Genomic DNA, 22,363 nt, shown 5'->3' with positions numbered 1-22,363 from the left:
CAGGTAATTTATGTACAGCAAAAACAAAACGGTACTCACAATGGGGCCTTGTGCTATTCCATACTTAATACACAGTTTTTCTGAGTAACAGGTCAAAGATGGCTACCTACCCCTCATAAAGAAAACAGAGGTAACACTTTTCTTTGGCAGTGGGGGGGGGGGGGGGGGGGGGGGAGTACAAAAATACCTATGATCATAAGCACCCATGTCAAAACTGACAAAGACAAAGAGAGGAGTTAAAAATGACTACATGTCAATCCCAGTCAATGGAAGGGAAACATCTAAAAATAGGGACATTGAGAATGGCCTATAAAATACACAATAGGGAATTGGTGGTCCAGAACTAAAAATTAAATGGCCTTCACCATATTGTTACAGTGGATAAAAAGTAAAACGTGGTTGACAGTCCACGTGACTTTCACCAAAACTGCCAATAACTCAGACGGCAAACAGAAATGGCAATGTAAGTGATTAAAGAAAAGGGCATTCCATCAGGAAATGGTGGACAGTGAAAAGTTGGGCACAATGTGCATAGAATGGTGGGTTGCACCAATTAGCAAGTGGTTATGGTTAAAGATGCAGTGCCCAATATGCAACCTAGTTAAAGTGATCTCCTCACAGTGAGAGGGTTGAGAGAAGGTCATCCAAGCCACTGGGAGAGGCTTAATAGTCCTGTGTTTTTCCCATGAAAGGAGGACTAGTGGTGACCCCAAAGTGACACTACCTGCTGACAACCAGCAACACAGAGATCATCGGAGGAAATATAAAAACAAGTGGGCTGAGGTACGAGGACTGCAGCTTCAGCAGCAATGTCAGTGGCCTCATTTCCTGTCGGACCAACTGAGCAGGAACCCACATAAACATCACAGTGGCCCCATCAAGAGTCAGAAAGTGACAGTTTTTCTGGACCCATTGCACTAAGGGATGGATGGTGTGCGGCACACAGAGTCTTTGGAGGGTACTGAGAGAGTCTAAGAGATGACACAATTGAAAAGCCAGGAGTACTGTGTGGTCTGATACAGGGCGGAGAGCTCTGTTATAAATACTGAGCCATGTTCCAGAAGCTGATATCAAAAAATGCTGGTGCTAATGATGAAGGCATACCCAACAACACGGTACAGGTGGATGAACTAGAAGGATCTGTGTACAATAGTGCTGGTCAGCCAGCCACCAGGGTGGTGCTGAGTCCTCTTTGTGTCAGTGAAGCTGTGAATGTAAACATTGGTCATGCCTGCAGTAGTGGCACTTACATTCTTGGTAACTCCTTATGGCAGTGACCCTAGAGAAAGTGGTTACCACAGAATGCTAGGTCTCACACTAGAGTTACGACAGAAGTTCTTTTACTTCCTATTGTGAGCAAGGTAGCTATTTCCCATGGAAACAGGAGGAATGAGCTTTAGTTGGCTGTTGTGCTTACCAGTGTCAGAAATAATCAGAGTGGCCCTGCTTTTTTTGTGGATATTCCAACAATTGGATTTCTTTCTGTTGCTGTGATGGAGGGAGTCTAGTTGTAGGTGTTAGGTTACTCTATAGGTGTGGTAAAGGCACAGAATTTTCTTATTTGGTGGAGAACAGTTTTGGTGCAAGTAAGACAGAGCCATGCATCAGTGCAGCAGTCTGCAAGTGAGGAGAAGATTATTCTGGCACCAGTGGCTGAAGTATGTAGATTGTTGTTGTTGATTGAGATTCTCGTGAGGGCTGCCATAGGTTGCTGTTGGGTAGACAGGTGCTGGGCAGTACAGTAGGGAGCTGGTCCTGTTAGTTCACTGTGCAGGACATGGGATGATTATTTATATGTTGCTCTCAGCTGTCACGAACAACTGGAGCCAATACATTATGAAAACAATTGTGGAGCTGGTGTTTGCTGCAGACTGCTTGCTGTTTATGTTAAGAATATTTGAGCTTCTGTGTTAGGGAAAGGCATGTGCTAGTTTTCTGTTTGTAGGAAGCATATTTCCACCAGGTTTTGACTTGATAATTATATCTAGAGTATTTCGATCATTTCACAGTTTCAGTCAACTTTTGGATTTCATTTACAGTTGGGTAGCAATATCTGAATTTCTATTTAAAGGATATAAGGTTAGTTATGCCATTCCTATCTCACCTTTACCAACTTACAGCTTGTCATTACTTATATGGAGAGTTTGTCAACTTTTTGTATTGTATTTTGTATTCATTTTTTACGTTGGATGTTTTTCATGTGTATGAAATACAGACTTTCATTACTGTTAAGTCATGCACCTAGGAGCAAAGTAGCACTGCTTTACAGCAAACAAAAAGACTAAAAACAATACACTTGTGGTGACTTAGCAAGTATTTATCATCTCTCACTGTAAATATTGATGTCACTGACCCGAGCAGAAGGCTACAGTAATGTCTTTGACTCTGGCTCAGTCTGTTCTGTGTCTCTGACTTAAGTGTCATGGTGTAGTGTTGTCCTGCTAATAAAGTATGGAATTGTCCACTCAGTGCCAGTGTATATTACTCCATGTACATACCTATCAGTATGGCACTTCCTACATTAGTGAGCCCACCTACCACACTGCGTCATAATTTTGTGCAAATCTACTACACCAGTTGGGTAGACAACAACACTGCCATTGTCCACCACTTTTCCTCACCCCCTCCATGGCAGCATTGTAGATATTTCACATACAGTGCCACAATGTGTTGTGAATGTTCTGTATGACAATTTGTGAAACAACCTCCAACATGCACCAACTGAATTTTGATTAAATGCATTGTGCAGGAACAATTCTGAGAGGAATCAGAAACAATGGCACATATATCCTGCAACAGCTACCTCACATGCCACTAGGGTTTTCACTGAACTGACTCCTGTTTCTATCCACAAATTTTCAAACCTTTCCAGTGAAAATCTCTGAGCAGAACACTGTACAGACGATGTGATCAGTGCCCTTACCATTCATCAACAACGTAGTCTGTCAAGAAATCCTACCACTATCTTGTCTACATCTTCAGTTTATGGACAGAAAATTCTGATGGATCATCCCTCTACAGTGACTGAGTAATGCTGCACCTATTTACACATTGTCTGTTCCACTCAAAAGTGATTCCAGTGCAATAACAATGATGGCATCTTTGTTCCAGCTCCATCTCCCATGTCGCACACTGGTTTGAACCTCACTTCAACCTTATACCTCAAATCTTATGCCTCTTTGGTGCTTACTGTGTACAGTGCAAATATGCTGCATGAGTGTGAACTCTTGCAGCATTTACCGCTTCATACCTTTTCTCTGAAGGGACAAACCATGTCTGACAGCACATTCACACCATTCATGCTGAGTGCTTTTGACCTCTTATGCACCACACACAGAACTGAGATATATCTGTTGGATAGACTGTGCCCCATCTCTTCTGCACCTGAAATGTCAGTTTTTGAGCCACACACCACTGCACTACTGAAATGGCCTCAACAGCACAAGACATTAACCAAGGCCTGTACTACATATGATGTAATGCTTGTGCCATCTGCATTGCATGCCATCACACTCCCACCTGACATTCATGAACTTTCACAAGATGCAGCAACTGTATAGTACTTGCTCTGCTGGTCCTGTGCTAGCTGTGATAGTTAATGTTATGCTCTGGCCTGTACTATGTTCACAGCCCATGTTTCATATAGATTTCCCAGCAGTATGGTTTGAAATATGCAAGTGCCTGATGTCTGCTCACAGCATCATCAATAATGATCTGAGATTTATCACTTTACTCAGCCACATTGGTAAAAACAGACATAATCAGTGACCACTTCCTGACAGCACCTTCTCACAATAAGTATGGGACAGCCAAGGTCTGGTTCTCCAGTGCCTCTCACACTCTCTGGAGCAGCAGCTACACTTGGTTATACCTGAAGAAACTCCAAGACAGTTCACCTTCTGCAATCTGGAGCTTCATTTATTAGTTTTGTTTTAGGGCTTAAAAACAACTGAGGTCATAAGCACCCATATCATAACCTTATAAAACTACATAATGTGAAAAGGAAGTTAAAAGAACTACACCTTAAGCCCAACTGATGGAAGGAAAGAGAGCTAAGAACAAGGACTTTTTCTTGGAGAAAGGTCCATGAAATATGCTGTAGAGGCAGAGGAGGTCCAGAACCAAAGATTAAATGTGTTTTGCCATATTGCTACCATGGATGAAACGTAAAACATAGTTAACAGCCTATGTGTCATTCTCCAAAATGACTGATGACCCTGACAGCAGACAGAATGTAAGTACTTAAAAAGAAGAGCATTCAGTCAGGAAATGGCAAACTGTCAAAGGTTAATGACAATGACCATAAAGTGGTAGGGGATCACTACTTAACAAATGGTGATGGCTAAAAAAGATGGTGTCCAATACACAACCTAGCTAACATGATTTCCTTGCAGTGAGTGGGCTAAGAGAAGGTTGACCAAGCTGCTGGGAGGGGTTTAATTTCATGGAGCTTGTTCCCACGAAGAGAAGACCAGTGATGATGCCAAAGTGACACCACTCACTGACAGATGGCAACATGGAGCTGTAAGAGCTGTCAGGCCAAGGTAGAAGGACTGCAGCCTTGGCAGCAGTGCCCGCACCCTAATTTCCCATCAGACCAGCCTGACTAGGTACCCACATGAACATTACAACAGTGGCTCTCTCAACAGTTTGCAAGTGGAAGCTTTCTGATGGGTGGCCTGGCACGGCAGACAAATGGCATGCATATCTGCTGAGGAGAACATTACACTGGTATGACAGTGGTAGATGTGAAGCTTAAGTATAGAGACTCTCAACCAGATTATTGTGATAGACATCATTGGCCAAACAGACTCCACAATGGTGGATTTTATTAAGGTGACATAAGATAGACATATGTGCAGATGTGTAAACAAAATACCCATAGTCTAGTTTTTGAATGGACAAGTGATTGGTACAAATGAAGGAAGGTGGTCCAATCCACTCCCCTGGATGTACTGCTTAGAACGTGTAGGGTACTGATGAACCAGGTACAGTGTGCAGCCATGAAAGGCACATGGGAGAACCAAGAAGAATTTCTATCAAGTGTGAGCCCCAGAAATTTCATAGTTTAAGCGAATGGGAGAGCAACATGCCCAAGATATAAAGACAGTGGAAGAAACCCATCAGAAATTCATGTAAGCAGTTTTGTCAGTGGAAAACTCAAAGCCATTGTTGATGCCGCATGTGTTAAGATGATTGAGACTTTGCTGAAGAAGCTACTCACAGAGACAGGTCCATGGAGAACTGCGATAGATGGTAAAGTTGTCAAGAAAAAGGGAGCTGGGGATGCCTAGCAGGAGACAGACCATAATAGGGTTAATTGCTGTAGCAACAAGGATGAAGCACAGGAGAGGGCTCTGAAGCACTCTGTTCTCCTGTATAAAGGTGTCAGATATGGCCAAACTCATATGCACCTTAGAAACACTGTGTTTTAAAAATTCCTGAAGGTGGTCTTGCAAGCCCATGTGTAGAGAGTATATAGGAGACCAGTCCTCCAGCAGGTCTCACAAGCTTTCTCAAAATTATAAAAACATGGCCACAGTTTGATATTCTTCAGAAAAGCATTCATGACATGGGTTGATAAAGAGACAAGATGGTCAACTGCTGTATGTCATACATAAAATCCACTTTGTGCAGTGGTTACTAGATTTCAAGATTCAAGCCACCATACCAACCAGCCACGAATCATACATTCCATCACCTTGCAGACACAGTTGGTGAGAGAAATGGGGCAGTAGCATGAAGGAAGCTGTTTGTTATAATGGTACTTGAATTACATGACCATTACGGCACCTCACCTGAACCTCTAAATACCAGCAATATTCTACTGTGTTTCTATAAAGTAGTTAACATATTTCTGAGACAACATTCAGATTTGATTTCATTAATGCAGAGGTACTTTGATACATCAATATGTTTATGTTGCAATGATATTATTCTTATGTGTATTCTTTCTTTTGTCACTATGATCTTTGATGTACTTGTAACTCTGATTTTTAGGTGCGTAAGCGATTATTAGTTTAGTTAGAGAGTCGGGCCTTGAGAAAGTCAAGTCTTGGACGTCATGTGGGAAAGACGCATATTGTAGTCAGCTTATAAAATGTGAACTTTAACAGTGAGGAAGATGTTTTCAAGTATGTTTTGTATTGTGAAGTGATGTTTTGTGTGTTACGTGATATTGCAACAAAAGAAATAAAAGGAAGTGTAACTTAAATTCAGAGTGCTGATTACTTTTTTTACATCACCATTGTCCTGCAAAAGTGTAATCTTCAAAAATGGTTTGTGAAACACATCTATAAAACTTTTGAATACTGCAGAATAAAACCTAGGCCTCTTAGCAGCCGAGCTTGGAATCATCACCACCTAGATTTTCGACGATTGAGCCGTGAATTTACAACGAGGCCAGCATGGGAAATACAAAAGATGAGTGCCTAGTTTATTTATTATTATATGAAATGACTTTATTAACTGTGCTCCAATGACACCTGCCACATAATAACTATGTTGTTGCCCAAAAACACAGTATTCAGCAGCATGAGCAACAACACAATCATTATTGACTTTGACGTTTGTTGTGGTAGGGTTGTTAGATTGTCCTTACCAGGCTTAGGTAAGGGTATGACAATGGCTTCACACCAGCATCTGGGAAATGTGTCATCTGCCCAAATGCAATTGTACATATGGAGGAGAAATTACGTGTCTGCAAGAGAAAGGTGCTGCATCACCTGAATGTGAACATTATCCAACCCTGGAATGGGAGACCACAATGAAGTGAGAGCATAATCTAGATCCCTCCTAGTAAAGGTGGCATTGTTATTTAATTATTTACACATCAAGCTCTATAGGACCAAATTGAGGAGCAAATCTGCAAGGTCATGGAATGTGTCAGTGAAATTACAAAATAAAAGTAATAACAGATAAAAATAAAATGTTTATGAAACCAAAAAAGGTCAAGCCATAAGTTCAAGTAAACACAATGAACAATACAACAAGAATCAGCTCAATTTTTCAAGGAACTCCTTGACAGAATAGAAGGAGTGACTCATGAGGAAACTCTTCAGTTTGGATTTGAAAGTGCATGAATTACTGCTAAGACTTTTGAATTCTAGTGGTAGCTTATTGAAAATGGATGCAGCATTATACTGCACACCTTTCTGCACAAGAGTTAAGGAATTCCAATCCAAATGCAGGCTCAATTTGGTCCAATTATTAACTTAGTGAAAGCTGCTTATTCTTGGTAATAAGCAAATATTGTTAACAAGAAATGACAGTAAGGAATATATATACTCAGAGGCCAATGTCAAAATATCCATATCCAGACCCATGAAAAGGGATCGAAAAGAGGTTCATGAACTTACACCACTTAATGCATGAACAACCCATTCATGAGCCAAAAATACCCTTTTAGAATGGGAAGAGTTACCCTGAACTATAATACCATACACCATGTTGTTGTTGTTGTTGTTGTCATCTTCAGTCCTGAGACTGGTCTGATGCAGCTCTCCATGCTACTCTATCCTGTGCAAGCTTCTTCATCTCCCAGTACTTACTGCAACCTACATCCTTCTGTAACAACGAACTGACCTCCATAAGCACATGATACAATGAGGAACCAAGATGCAGCTGGAAGAGTTTTTGAGTCTTGGGCCTCATTCTCTTTACCTTCCACAATTATTGGCTCTTTACAAAAAAAAAAAAAAAAAAATCCATGTTTGCCAGTGTGTCTGATGGTATGCTCCTCCCAACTGGGGGTCCCCCTCAGGGAGGGGCTCTCCTCCTTAGGTGATTGTTCACACCTCAGGTCACATCTTCTGATCTGCTGATAGGAGGACCAATTGGTAATTTGGGGAAGGTAATGGCACAGGCAACTTCCCTAGGCCTGGTGGTACATGCCTACACTACCTGTTGTCCAGGGGCTGGGAATTATACATTACCCACTCACCTAATGTGTGTCAAACAAGAGAAACCTCAAATGCCAAAGTGGAGGAAGGGTAGGAGATGGAGAATAAAGAAAGACAGAAAAAACAAATGAGGGTCTCTTCTGATGTCAGAATATCAAAACTTCAGAACATATTCTCAAAAATATCCCAGGGGGTGCGAGGGGGGTGGGGGGGGGGGGGGGGGGGGACAGCAGGAGGATAGATGTGAAATACAGAAAGGGATAAAGTTCTGCAAAGGCTGGTGACCTGTGATAGCCAAGATCAAACTCACCAAAGAGTGGTGAGCCCACTGGTGGGATTCTGGCACTGTCTTTGGATGCAGTAATCCTGTGCTGATGACTGACCACGTGGCCTGGACACTGTGGCTTCACACACATGTCCAGAATGCAATGCTGTCTCACAAGAAGTCCTCCTCAACACCAGACTCCACCTCACAGTCCAAATCCACACCCTAGTGTGATATTGTCATCTCGTTAATAGCCACTCTGACACCATAAAGGCCATCTCTCAACTCAGCTACAGCATGATCAAAGAGAATCAATTTCTGCTGAGCCAGCCTCAGCTCTCACCCACACTGCTTTTGCTCCATGCAGCTGCAAAATGGCCAAAAACAGCTGAATCCTGAAATTGCCTGAGCTCCCACCTGCTGCCTCTCTGTGTGACCTTCACAACGTGAACAGCCAACAAACACAAATACTACAGTGAATACGCCTGTTTCAGAATTTATTGAAGGATGAAATTACAGCAATTGGTACTCTTTACCATAACAAACCACGAATTCCACATGAAATGAAACCATGTAAGGCACAAGAGGTTCTGTCTTCAACCTTTCGTTTCAGATATGATTTGACTATTGTGAGTTATGTACCAAGGAAGAATAAGTGAGTAGTGCTATTAAGTTCCATATACCATGATACCAAACTTGATGAGACTCACAGAAAGAAGAAACCAAAACTAAAGAAAAATACTTACACATGCAAAAGACAGATGAGGAGATAGCTATTCATTTGATGGGCTAATGTAATGGATGTGGCAGCTGTAAATGCTTTCTCTTTATTCACAAATCAACACCAAGGATGTCACAATGGAAAATCACATAAAAGGATGATTTTATTGAATTATTTGTTCACAAATGGAGTCCAGTGCCAAAACAACAAGTTTGCTAGGAAGTGTCCTACAAGAATTGGCTATATGTAGCATCAAAAGGGACCCACCAAAGAAAAATACACAGATAAAGTTGCTTTTTGCGTCCATATGAATTGGAAAAGAGAATTTCTCAGTGTTGTTCAAAATGTTCTATTGATATATGTAATGAACACAGTGTGCTTGTTTGTGAAGGTTGTCTCCAGTAACATGTAGATCTTTGCGACTGAGAGTCTAATCTTTATTTGGATAAAATGCTGTGTAGCTTAATTTTTGTTGTACCTATGTAATGTGCATCCTAGTCATTTCCTTTCTGTTGTATTTGGATGCTTTATGCATCTTGATTTGCACTGTTCATGTGCATATCTTAGTTTATATACATGCTAATATAAGTTATGATACAACAAAATCAATAAAATTATTAAAGATTAAATTGAAAGTTATTCCACTGAAATTAATCTTCAAACTTAATCTTTAATGTTTTACTAATTTTAACTAACTGCACATGTGTTTTATAGCACTGCACTTACTCATTTATGAAAGTAAATTTTCATAATAAATGTAACAATGTTAAAAAATAACGATGTTTATAGAAAACTCAGTGGGGGCTTCGGAGACCCCCAACATGCTTCAATGCTAGTCTTAACACTCAAGCATCCATGGGCTCAGTGTTCTGCACTATTCAACAAACTTTGTTCTCTAATGTCAGACTGCTCCTCACTAGCACTGCAAATGATATCATGAGATGCGACGACATAGACCCCTGGCTGTATATCATGGACACTGCCATCACACTATATGCAGCCAAGCAACATCTCAATCTCCTGCAACATGTGCAACAGCTTCATCTTTCACCTCAGATGACACCAACATACTACCAGATCCCATCCATAAGGATTCTGAACAGGTTATTCAAGTGTTGTGTCCAACTGTATGGTGTAATTTTGACAGTGTGCTGATTGCCACACCAGTGATTCTTCTCTACAACACACTGTGCTTTCAGCCACTGATATCCTCTCCCTGATTGGCCACACACTATTTGTGCCATTGGCAGTGGTACTGACCATCATGTAACTATTACATTAAGCCTGCCCATCTGAATTAGACCTTGTATGTGTAGACTAATATTTGTATGTGTGGTCTAATATAATAGACAAATAGTCTCTGATCACATTATCTGCAACTTTGATGTAGTGTACGTCAGTTGTGAACTGCAATATGAAGTCAAGGTGATGGAGACCACAGATGGCCCAAGGGGCAGTGGTCTGTGTAAACTGTAAGAGATCTGCCCTGTATATCACCCTGAAGGTAACTTACAGATTCATAAACAGCAAGGAGATCTTGGTCAAAGGTTGACCACATGTGCTGTTTGTTTGTGAACTGAGGGAACCAGCTATCTTAATATGGCACTGATAGCAGGGTCTCTTGCATCCCATGTTGTGGTAGGTGCGCACCGGGAGATGGATGAGCGAGTGTAGTCACATTCTGTAAATCTCCCTTTATATTGTCAAAGGCAGTTTGCATGGATTTTGTTGACTAGAAGTGACTTTCACCTAAAGTATTATTCCTGCACTGAACTTAGGTCAATGGAAGAGAAGTCTCTATTAAGTGTGGAGTGTGTTTTCTATAGAAGTTAACAGCGCCTAAAAAACTGCATAATTCTTGGCGAGAGTAATATCTGGTAGGTCTTTTCAGGTGCTGGGAGATGCCTGAAGTATGTACATGGTAGCTGATGAACATCATGTGAATTTGTTGTAACTGACATTTGTTGTCATTAATGACAACCCCATGGGTAGCTAGTTGTCAGAAGCTTGTTTTAGATGCAAATCACACTCTTCTGCTGAAAGTAAGAGTATAATGATATTATCTAAATAGGCATAAAAATGATGTGCAGCGTTTTTTAATCCATAAGGCATGTACAGAAACTAGGAGTCCAAGATGAATAATGATTGCTGTCTTCAGTAAGTCCTTTTCTGCCATAGAAATCTGGAGATTTACATTTTTACAATATACTACGCAGAAAATTGTGGCACCAGCTATTACATGTGAGAAGTCCTGTAGACTTATTAGACTACACATATTAGACTACACTTACTAAACTTGCATGTACCCCTTCCATCCCACCATTTGACTCTACACTTCCTCATATATGAAGACCTTTCCTCTTGCTCGCTTATAATGTTATGCGTCAATGCAATGAAACCCATGCTATGTATATCATATACTGCCTACATAAAGTAATAGCATGGGGCACAAATTCATTTGATGCAATGATTGAGGGCAAAAGTTTTACAGTCTGTCAATAGACTGAAGCCTGCCTGGATAATTTCAGACTAGTCTCATCAGCCACCCTCTGGCTCTATACCTACTCTGTCCTGATCTACCCCCTTCATGTTTCACATAAATGTTTCAGACTTCCTCCCCAAGGACATATCAATGAGGTGTGCTGATGAAAATCTTGTAATTTCCATGCAGTATGAATACAGGAAATCTGGTGCCAAAAGAGTTTCACACCACTACCTCCAGACCTCTCCTACATTCTCTGAACTAAACACAGAGGAGATGATGTAGTTTTTTTTTTGTTGTGGTTTTAGGGCGCAATACTGTTACAGTCATTAGTGCCCAGTCTGTGACTTAGGAAAAGGCAGAAATGGTAACGAAACTCAAAAAACTGGAGAAACTAAAAATAGAAGGAAAGCTTAAACAACCACTATAGAAGGGGGTTGGTTGTCCCCAAAAAGAGCTTCAAATGACTGACGTCATCTCACTGGCACTAATAAACTCGAGAACATGATCAGCTGAGCTCGTGTCATCTGCTAAAATGGAAGACATATCAGGCGACAGCTGTAGATGGACGTGTAACGGATTAAAGTAAGGGGAACTCAAGTAAAAGGTGTCTTACCGTCCACAGATGAAAGCAGTGGGGACATGGAGAATCACCACTTAAAAGATGTCGATGGCTAAAAAGACTGTGCCCTATCTGGAGTCTAGTTAAAATTACCTCCTCCTGACGACGCGCTCGGGAGGAAGAGGTCCAAGCTCAGGGAAGAGCTTTCACGTCCTGCAATTTATTATTGGGAAGTGTCGACCAATGTGCATGCCATAAAAGAGTAACATGATGACATAAAACAGTCCGTATATCGGTGAAGGGAATCGTGCGAAGAGCTGGCTGAAGAAGAGAGACCGCAGCCTTGGCCGCTATATCAGCTGCCTCATTTCCACAGATACCAACATGTCCTAGGAGCCAGAGGAACACCACCGAGACGTCGCCAACAATATTGGCCCTCCCTACACCTAACGATGTTTTCGAGCAATCAGTGTAAATAAATGTGGCTTCCTTCATTTGTGCACATAGAGCAGCAAATGCCTGACGATAAACAAGTGAAGGGATACCATCCTGAGATTATGTCCTGTATAACTACTGACTGCTCCCTGATCGTCACTGATGTTGCTGTTCTGGCAACAGCAGGCAATGGCACCATATCACCCAACGCTCCACCCACGTTGGCTGGCACTGATGCCGTCACATTGGTTCCAGCTACTTCATGTTATGAGTGTGGTCTCCAGTTCCTGCCCACCTTCAAGACTATGAGGTCTCTGGCATCATTGCTGCCACAACACTACCATCGCCTAATGCCACTGATTCACCACCTTGTGCCACTTTGCCTCCTGTGCTCCTCACTATGGAAGGGGGGGGAGGGGGGGGGTGAAGGGAGGATTCTCTGTGATGACATAGCGACTATTTATTATTTCTCACTGTAACTATCGATATTGTTGCCCTAAGCAGCAGCTAGCAGTAATGTCTTTGACTGTGGTTTTAGTTTGGTATTACCTGTGACTTGAGTGTCTTGGTATATTGTCTACTCAATAGTGACATATTATTCCATATAAGCACCTATCACTACGCCACATCCCACATACTTAACATGCATTTAAATCATGTAGTTCACACTCCGATTCTTAAGCAGTTATCAATGCACAAAGTCCTCAGAACACTGATGAAACCAGCTTATTTTAAGTGAAACAAAACCAAATATGGAATCATTTGCCTCACCCAATATAGTGGATGCAAGCAGAACTCAATCCGAATAAGAACAACATATTTACAATGCAAGTCAGAGAGTGTAGTACACACAAAAAGTTGTAATTAGTAGCACAAAATTGGAGAAACAAGTTTCTGCTAATTATGAAACAAAAACAAACTTTGAAGATAAGAGTGCTCCAAGTGGCCTGGTAGCAAGCTGAGGTCATGTTACCAGAAGTCCCTGTGCGATTTCTGCCCCTCTGCGGTAATGGATTTAAGGAAAGCATGAGAAACCTAAAGCGGTATGACCCAACACGCATTTGGAATCACCACCCATAGAATGTGGATTCAGTGTGATAACCATAGGGTTTATATCTACACCCCTACTCAGTAGTTCACATTTGACTGCTTTGTAGATGGTTCATAGAGTAATTCTCAACCATTCCACTACAGTATAACACATGGAAAAATGAACACTTAAGTCTTTTTGGGGAGACTCTGATTCACCTTATTTTATCACCTTGGTCATTTATCCCTGTACAAGTGGGAACTGACAGAACGTTTTTGCATTTGGTATAGAGAGTTGGTGACTGGCATTTTGTGAAAAGATCTCATTTCATTGAAGAATCTCTTTGTTTTAATGGTTATCACCCCAATTCACATACCATACATGTGACACTTTCATTTCTATTTCACAATAGAAAAAAATAATTTGCCCTTATTTGAACTATTTTGATGTCTTCTGTCAGTCCTATCTGGTAAGGATCTCATACAGCACAGTAATATTCTTGAAGAGGATGAACAAGTGTAATGTAGGTAGTCTCTCTAGATGACCTATTTCATCACCTAAATCATCTGCCAAATTCAGTTACAAGATAAATCACAATAATTTAGAGGCTGTCATCAAACCAGTCTCAGGACTGAAGACCACAACAACATCAACGTACCAATGCTTTCGTTTGGTAAGTTACAGCATCTTTGGTTTTAGATATATTTTTCCCACGTGGAATGTTTCCCTCTATTATATTCATATCATTAATTTGATCTGCCAGTAAGATAGTCCTTTGTTTGCCTTCTCCCCCCCCCCCCCCCCCGTCCCCAACATTTTCTATGTGATCACTCCAATTTAAGTCGTTTGTAATGGTAATTACTAGGTATTAAGTCAAAATGACAGCCTCTAAATTTTTGTGATTTATCTTGTAACTGAAATGTAATGGATTTTGTTTTGTACCCATGTGGTTGACCTCTCACTTTTCCTTACTGAGATAACTGCCACTTTTTGTGTCTCACAGATATCGTGTCTAGTAAGTTTGATCTTCTGATGACCTACCTAAAAGTTAAATGACAGCATAATCTGCAAACAATCTAAGAGAGCTGTTCAGATTGTCTTTTAAATCGTTTATTTTAATTAGGAATAGCAGAGGGCCTTTAGCACTTCCTTGTAGAATGTCAGATATCACTTCTATTTTTCATTTGTTACTAGGTACTGTGATTTTTTTTATGAAATACTCCAAAGGCTCTCAATTTGGGTAGAAGTGTCTTGTGATGAGCAGTGTCAAAAGCTCTCTGGATATCTAGAAATAAGGAATCAGTCTGAGATCCCCATCAACAGCATTTATTACTTTGTGTGAATAAGGAGCTACTTGTTTTTCACAAAAACAATATTTTATGGGTCCTTGCTGACTGTATATCATTAGTGACAAGGGCCTGTAATTCAGTGGATTACTTCTATTTCATTTCTTGAGTACTGCGCAACCTTTGCAACTATGAAGTCTTTTGATACAGATCTTTTGTCAAGAGAGTGGTTGTATATGATTACTAAGTATGGGGCTATACTCTGAAACCATTATCGGTATGCCATCTGGACCACAAGGCTTGCCTTTAGAAATTGTTGTAAGTTGCTTCCCTATGTCAAGGTTATCTACTTTTAAGTTATTCAATGTTAGCAGTTGTTCTCAATTCAAACTCTAGAATATTTACTACCTCAGTTGGAGAATGGGGAAGAGAGTCAATTATGCCTTTATGAAAGATAACTTGGTGGCATCCTGATTTAGGGAAACAACAGGAAACCTACAACAGGACATTCTGATGCAGGTCTGAACCCTGCACCTACACAATGCAAGTCCAGTGTGTTAATCTCTGTGCTACCACACTTAGAAAGAGAAGCACAGATGGCCTATTGAAAAGATTTAGGAACCTCACATAGATCTCAAAAGCAGAAAAGTTGAACTTGGAGATGAACACTGTTCCTCCACTGAGAAAGGTGGCGCAATGGTTAGCACACTGGACTCACATTCAGATGGACAGTGGTTCAAACCCACATCCTGATTTAGGTTTTCTGTGATTTCCCTAAATTGCTTCAGACAAGTTCTGGGATGTTTCCTTTGAGAGAGCATGGCCAACTTCCTTCCCCAACTTGCCCTAATCTGATGAGACTGATGACCACACTGTTTGGTACTTTGGAGTATGTATCCAGCTGTCACATCATTTCACTTCCACACTGTGATGCACCTTTTACCTGTACCATAGCAGAATTCTCTCTGTGTGAAACCTGGAACATGTACTCTTCTGACAATATACTACTCTGTTTTATAATGGTCTTAGGATGGGACGACATGTGTATTTTCTAAAGTCTCCCTATATATGGTTATTGCTGTTCATTTACAGGTTTTTTTATTGATTATTTCTGTTCAAGAAAGTCTCTATATGATAGGAGTTTGGAGAAAAATCTTGGAAGAATAATATGCTTATAAGTGTGCAAGATTTGTTATTAATCTATTTTTAACTTCAGTCTCTATGGGAACAATAATCAGGTTCCAGAAGGGCACATGCAAATCCTGTGCTAAAAACAGTTCTTGTAGAGTCTAGGACATCGAGATTTTTCAGCATCTCTTATATTTTATCTATAAGCTCAACTTTGATTTACACCTGGTGACCAAACTTTGAACTAATTTTTTCCATCCTTATCCAGTTCCACATTAATGCATTTTAATATCTAACAAGTTTCACTGCCATATTATGTTTGCAGTAGACACTAGACCACTATGAGTCAGTGCATTTTAATTACCACTGCCCATTATGTGTTATATAATGGGTTAATTTTGCAGGACTTTCAGTGCTATATGTGGACACTGTCTTCAAAATGTGTTTCATATAGATTTAGGAATAAGTACATAATGTGCTAGAACAACAAGGCTGACACTGAATCTTCAATGCATAAGCAACAAAAATCTAGTTTTTTTTGGGCGAGTATGTCAGCAACAGAAAATATTGAAATGGCTTGAAATTAGATATGTTGTCTCAAAACAGTTTCCAACTTAAATGCTTGACTTATGGCATTAAACCTCCTACTGAGTGAATTATGACCAAATTTTAAAATTAAAAATTGTGTCAATAATTTTATAAAAAACAAACCATATTTTTATTGTCCCTAGAAGGAGATATGCAGCATACAATTACAGTGATACCCAGTATGCATAGGGTTTTGAAGAAATATTAAATGCAAATTAGTTTACGAGTTTCATCATATGGATGTATCTGTACCGGACGTATCTGTACCTGCCATTCACTGTATCTAGGAGCTCATGTGATGGATCCACCTCATATACCATGCATTGTAGGCTTAACAACGGCATGAATCAATGTTCAGACAACTGACAGAGAATCAAAAGAGATTATAGTATTAAGTACGTAAGTGGCAAGATGCAACCAATACCTTCAGTACACCATAGCTAAGGAAACGTTATTGATGACAGTGCCACTAAACCAGAGTTATTCCTTCATGAAAGAAGACAAAAAAAATATTTCAGTATGTGATAGAACATTTGCCAATTTTATTTTAGTGTATGGCTAATACAGACATGTGGGGAGAAGTTGGGGGGGAGGAGGAGGAGGAGGAGGAGGAGGAGTTGGGGGGGAGGAGGAGGAGGAGGAGGAGTTGGGGGGGGAGGAGGAGGAGGAGGAGTTGGGGGGGAGGAGGAGGAGGAGTTGGGGGGGGAGGAGGAGGAGGAGGAGTTGGGGGGGGAGGAGGAGGAGGAGTTGGGGGGGAGGAGGAGGAGGAGTTGGGGGGGGAGGAGGAGGAGGTGTTGGGGGGGGGAGGAGGAGGAGGAGTTGGGGGGGAGGAGGAGGAGGAGGAGGAGTTGGGGGGGAGGAGGAGGAGGAGGAGGAGTTGGGGGGGAGGAGGAGGAGGAGGAGGAGTTGGGGGGGAGGAGGAGGAGGAGGAGGAGGAGGAGTTGGGGGGGAGGAGGAAGAGTTGTGGGGGGGAGGAGGAGGAGTTGTGGGGGGGAGGAGGAGGAGTTGTGGGGGGGAGGAGGAGGAGTTGTGGGGGGGAGGAGGAGGAGGAGTTGTGGGGGGGAGGAGGAGGAGGAGTTGTGGGGGGGAGGAGGAGGAGGAGTTGTGGGGGGGAGGAGGAGGAGGAGTTGTGGGGGGGAGGAGGAGGAGGAGTTGTGGGGGGGAGGAGGAGGAGGAGTTGTGGGGGGGAGGAGGAGGAGGAGTTGTGGGGGGGAGGAGGAGGAGGAGTTGTGGGGGGGAGGAGGAGGAGGAGTTGTGGGGGGGAGGAGGAGGAGGAGTTGTGGGGGGGAGGAGGAGGAGGAGTTGTGGGGGGGAGGAGGAGGAGGAGTTGTGGGGGGGAGGAGGAGGAGGAGTTGTGGGGGGGAGGAGGAGGAGGAGTTGTGGGGGGGAGGAGGAGGGGGAGTTGTGGGGGGGAGGAGGAGGGGGAGTTGTGGGGGGGAGGAGGAGGGGGAGTTGTGGGGGGGAGGAGGGGGAGTTGTGGGGGGGAGGAGGGGGAGTTGTGGGGTGGAGGAGGGGGAGTTGTGGGGGGGAGGAGGGGGAGTTGTGGGGGGGGAGGAGGAGGAGTTGTGGGGGGGAGGAGGAGGAGTTGTGGGGGGGAGGAGGAGGAGTTGTGGGGGGGAGGAGGAGGAGTTGTGGGGGGGAGGAGGAGGAGTTGTGGGGGGGAGGAGGAGGAGTTGTGGGGGGGAGGAGGAGGAGTTGTGGGGGGGAGGAGGAGGAGTTGTGGGGGGGAGGAGGAGGAGTTGTGGGGGGGAGGAGGAGGAGTTGTGGGGGGGAGGAGGAGGAGTTGTGGGGGGGAGGAGGAGGAGTTGTGGGGGGGAGGAGGAGGAGTTGTGGGGGGGGAGGAGGAGGAGTTGTGGGGGGGGGAGGAGGAGGAGTTGTGGGGGGGGAGGAGGAGGAGTTGTGGGGGGGGGGAGGAGGAGGAGTTGTGGGGGGGGGGGAGGAGGAGGAGTTGTGGGGGGGGAGGAGGAGGAGTTGTGGGGGGGAGGAGGAGGAGTTGTGGGGGGGAGGAGGAGGAGGAGTTGTGGGGGGGGGAGGAGGAGGAGTTGTGGGGGGTGGTAGGAGGAGGAGTTGTGGGGGGGGGAGGAGGAGGAGTTGTGGGGGGGAGTTGGAGGAGTTGTGGGGGGGAGTTGGAGGATTTGTGGGGGGGAGTTGGAGGGGGAGTTGGAGGGGGAGTTGGAGGGGGAGTTGGAGGGGGAGTTGGAGGGGGAGTTGGAGGGGGAGTTGGAGGGGGGGGAGTTTGAGGGGGGGAGTTTGAGGGGGGAGTTTGAGGGGGGGAGTTTGAGGGGGGGAGTTTGAGGGGGGGAGTTGGGGGGGGAGTTGGGGGGGGGGGAGTTGGGGGGGGAGTTGGGGGGGGGAGTTGGGGGGGGGGGGAGTTGGGGGGGAGTTGGAGGGGGGAGTTGGAGGGGGGAGTTGGAGGGGGGAGTTGGAGGGGGGAGTTGGAGGGGGGAGTTGGGGGGCGGGAGTTGGGGGGGTGTTGGGGGGGGAAGTTGGGGGGGAGTTGGGGGGGGAGTTGGGTGGGGGAGTTGGGTGGGGGGAGTTGGGTGGGGGGAGTTGGGTGGGGGGAGTTGGGGGGGGGGAGTTGGGGGGGGGGGAGTTTGGTGGGGGGAGTTGGGGGGGGAGTTGGGGGGGGGGAGTTGGGGTGGGGAGTTGGGGGGGGGAGTTGGGGGGGGGAGTTGGGGGGGAGTTGGGGGGGGGAGTTGGGGGGGGAGTTGGGGGGGAGTTGGGGGGGGAGTTGGGGGGGAGATGGGGGGGAGTTGGGGGGGAGATGGGGGGGAGTTGGGGGGGAGATGGGGGGGAGTTGGGGGGGAGATGGGGGGGAGTTGGGGGAGATGGGGGAGGAGATGGGGGAGGAGATGGGGGAGGAGATGGGGGAGCGGTGAGTTGGAGGGTGAGGGAGAGAGATGGATAGGGTGGGGGAGGGGGTAGGTGGAGGGGAGAGGGGTAGGTGGAAGGGGAGAGGGGTAGGTGGAAGGGGGAGGGAAAGGTTGAAGGGGGAGGGGGAGGAGGGAGGTGGAGGGTGGAGGGTGGAGCGGTGAAATCGAGTGGTGGGGTGAGATCGAGGGGGAGGGGGGAGATCGAGGGGGAGGGGGGAGATCGAGGGGGAGGGGGGAGATCGAGGGGGAGGGGGGTGATCGAGGGGGAGGGGGGAGATCATCGGGTTAATTGTATGTAGGTAGAGATGTGAGAGTAGCATTTTTTTATTTCTTTTTCAAGTGGTGACGGAGGGAGGGAGGAAAGACAGGGTTGACCTGGACAGTGATTATAGAACAGATCTGGGAGGAAATGGTATTGGTATATGGAGTCTGTGGTTATATGTGTACTTTTAACGTTATATTAAGTGGTCAAACAATGTAAAGAGATTGGTTTGCCAGACTGATCTGATTATGAGTTGTTTCTTTTCTGTTATGGTTTTTTGGATGTGGTAGTTTTCTTGTAAGGTGAGATGGTGTTTTTTGTGGTTTATCCTCATCGTTTCCATGTGTGTCTCTTAATTTTATGTTTGTTTTGAAGTAAGTGTTCTGTAAAAGTTGAATGATTTGTTCCATACTTCCATGATCTTACATGTTCGTTGCATCTGATGTCAAATATCCTCCTGGTTTGAACTAGGCCTATGTATCTTCCATCATATATATTACATTTCAGTTGGCATATTCTAGATTTTTGATACACATCCGTTTTTCCATATTGTTTTTGGGAAGTATTTCTGAATTGAGTTGGTTGTTTCGTGTGCTACACACGCGAGACAGATTTTGAAGATATTGTATATTCTGTGTGTATTTGTGGTTGTATGTCATCTTTTACTTTGTTTCTTTCACATTGTGTTTCTATTCATGCATTTTGTGTATTTTTTTGTTTGTGGTTTTGTCCTTTGTTGGTGCGAGTTTGGTGTTTGTGTTAGTAGAGAAATAGTTTGACACTAGATCGCGTGTTCCTCTGACAGGCACATAAAAATGAATTGCATGATAATGCTATAGATTTGGAGTAAGGTGGCAGTATACTTGCTTTATCTGGCATATTTTCTACCCCTTTTCCTTATGACTTATTTTCTATTCATCTAGTTCTTGCCCTTTGTAAAATATGTAATTATGCAATTTCTTCCTTATATCTCTTTGAATTTCCATTGACAAGGTAGTCCCTAAATTATTTGAATTTTATATTTGTACTGCATAGCTTTGTTTCCCCATGACCTTATCTTTGGTGGTGAGGCATGCGTGCTTCAGCAATACAGGGAACCGTACAGTAGGTGCAACCAAAATGGAGGAGTATCTGTTGAGAGGCCAGACAAACATTTGGTTCCTGAAAAGGGGGGCAGCCTTTTCAGTTGTTGTAGGGGCAGTCTGGATGATTGACTGATCTGGCCTTTTAACACTAACCAAAACAACCTTGCTGTGCTGGTACTGCGAACAGCTGAAAGCAAGGAGAAACTGCAGCTGTAATTTTTCCCAAGGGCATGCAGCTTCACTGTATGGTTAAATGACAATGGCATCCTCTTGGTTATTCTGGAGATAAAATAGCCCCCATTCAGATCTCCAGGTGAGGACTACTCAGGATGATATAAGGAGAAACAAAACTGGCGTTCTACAGATTGTAGTGTGGAATGTCAGATTCCTTAATCAGACAGGTAGATTAGAAAATTTAAAAATGGAAATGATATGGATATGTTACAATTAGATGTAGTGGGAATTAGTGAAGTATGGTGGGAGGAGGAACAAGACTTCTGGTCAAGTGAATACAGAGTTATAAATAAAATAAATCAAGTACAGAAACCAAATAGCAGTTGTAAGAGTTGAGGGGCATGAAAGTGAAGCAGTGGTTGGGGAGGGAGTGAGACAGGGTTGTAACCTATCCCTGATGTTCCCAGAATGAGATTTTCACTCTGCAGTAGAATGTGCACTGATGTGAAACTTCCTGGCAGATTAAAATTGTGTGCCGCACAGAGACACTAACTTGGGACATTTTTTTTTGCGGGCAAGTGCTCTACCAACTGAGCTACCCAAGCATGACTCACACCCTGTCCTCACAGCTTTACTTCTGCCAGTACCTCTTCTTCTGCCTTCCATATAACATCCCTGATGTTATTCAATCTGTATATTGAGCAATCAGTAAAGGAAACAAAAGAAAAATTTAGAGTGTGAATTAAAATCCATGGAGAAGAAATAAAAATTTTTAAGTTCACCGATGACATTGTAATTCTCTCTCAGAGAGCAAAGGACCTGGAAGAGCAGTTGAATGGAATTAACAGTGCCTTGAAAAGAGAATATAAGAAGAACATCAACAAAATCAAAATGAGGATAATGGAATGTAGTTGAATAAAGTCTGGTGATGGTGAGGGAATTAGATTAGGAAATGACAATGTAGTAGATGAGTTCTGAGATTTGGGGAGCAAAATAGCTAATGATGATAGTCAAAGAAGAGAGGATATAAAATGTAGACTGATTATGGCAAGGAAAGCATTTCTGAAGAGAAATTTGTTAACATCTAGTATAGATTTAAGTGTCAGGAAGGTGTTTCTGAAAGTATTTGTATATAGTGTAGCCATGTATGGAAATGAAACAGGGATGATTAACAGTTTGGACAAGAAGAGAATAGGAGCCTTGAAAATGTGGTGCTACAGAAGAATTCTGAAGATTAGATGGGTATATCACATAACTAATGAGGAGGTATTGAAGAGGATTGGGGACAGGAGAAGTTTGTGGCACAAAGTGACTAGAAGAAGGGATCGGTTGGTAAGTCATGTTCTGAGGCATCAAGGGATGATCAATTTAGTATTGGAGGGCAGTGTGGAGTGTAAAAATCGTAGAGGTAGACCAAGAGGTGAATATACTAAGCAGATTCAGAAAGATGTAGGTTGTAGCAGGTACTGGGAGATGAAAAAGCGTGCACAGGTTAGAGTAGCATGGAGAGTTGCATCAAATCAGTCTCTGGACTGAAGATTACAATAACAACAACTACAACTTTGTTCATA

Source organism: Schistocerca gregaria, chromosome 8 (assembly GCF_023897955.1).
Source record: "Schistocerca gregaria isolate iqSchGreg1 chromosome 8, iqSchGreg1.2, whole genome shotgun sequence".
NCBI classification, from domain to species: domain Eukaryota; kingdom Metazoa; phylum Arthropoda; class Insecta; order Orthoptera; family Acrididae; genus Schistocerca; species Schistocerca gregaria.
The sequence above is the reverse complement of the archived record's forward strand: the minus strand, read 5'-3'. Positions refer to the sequence as shown.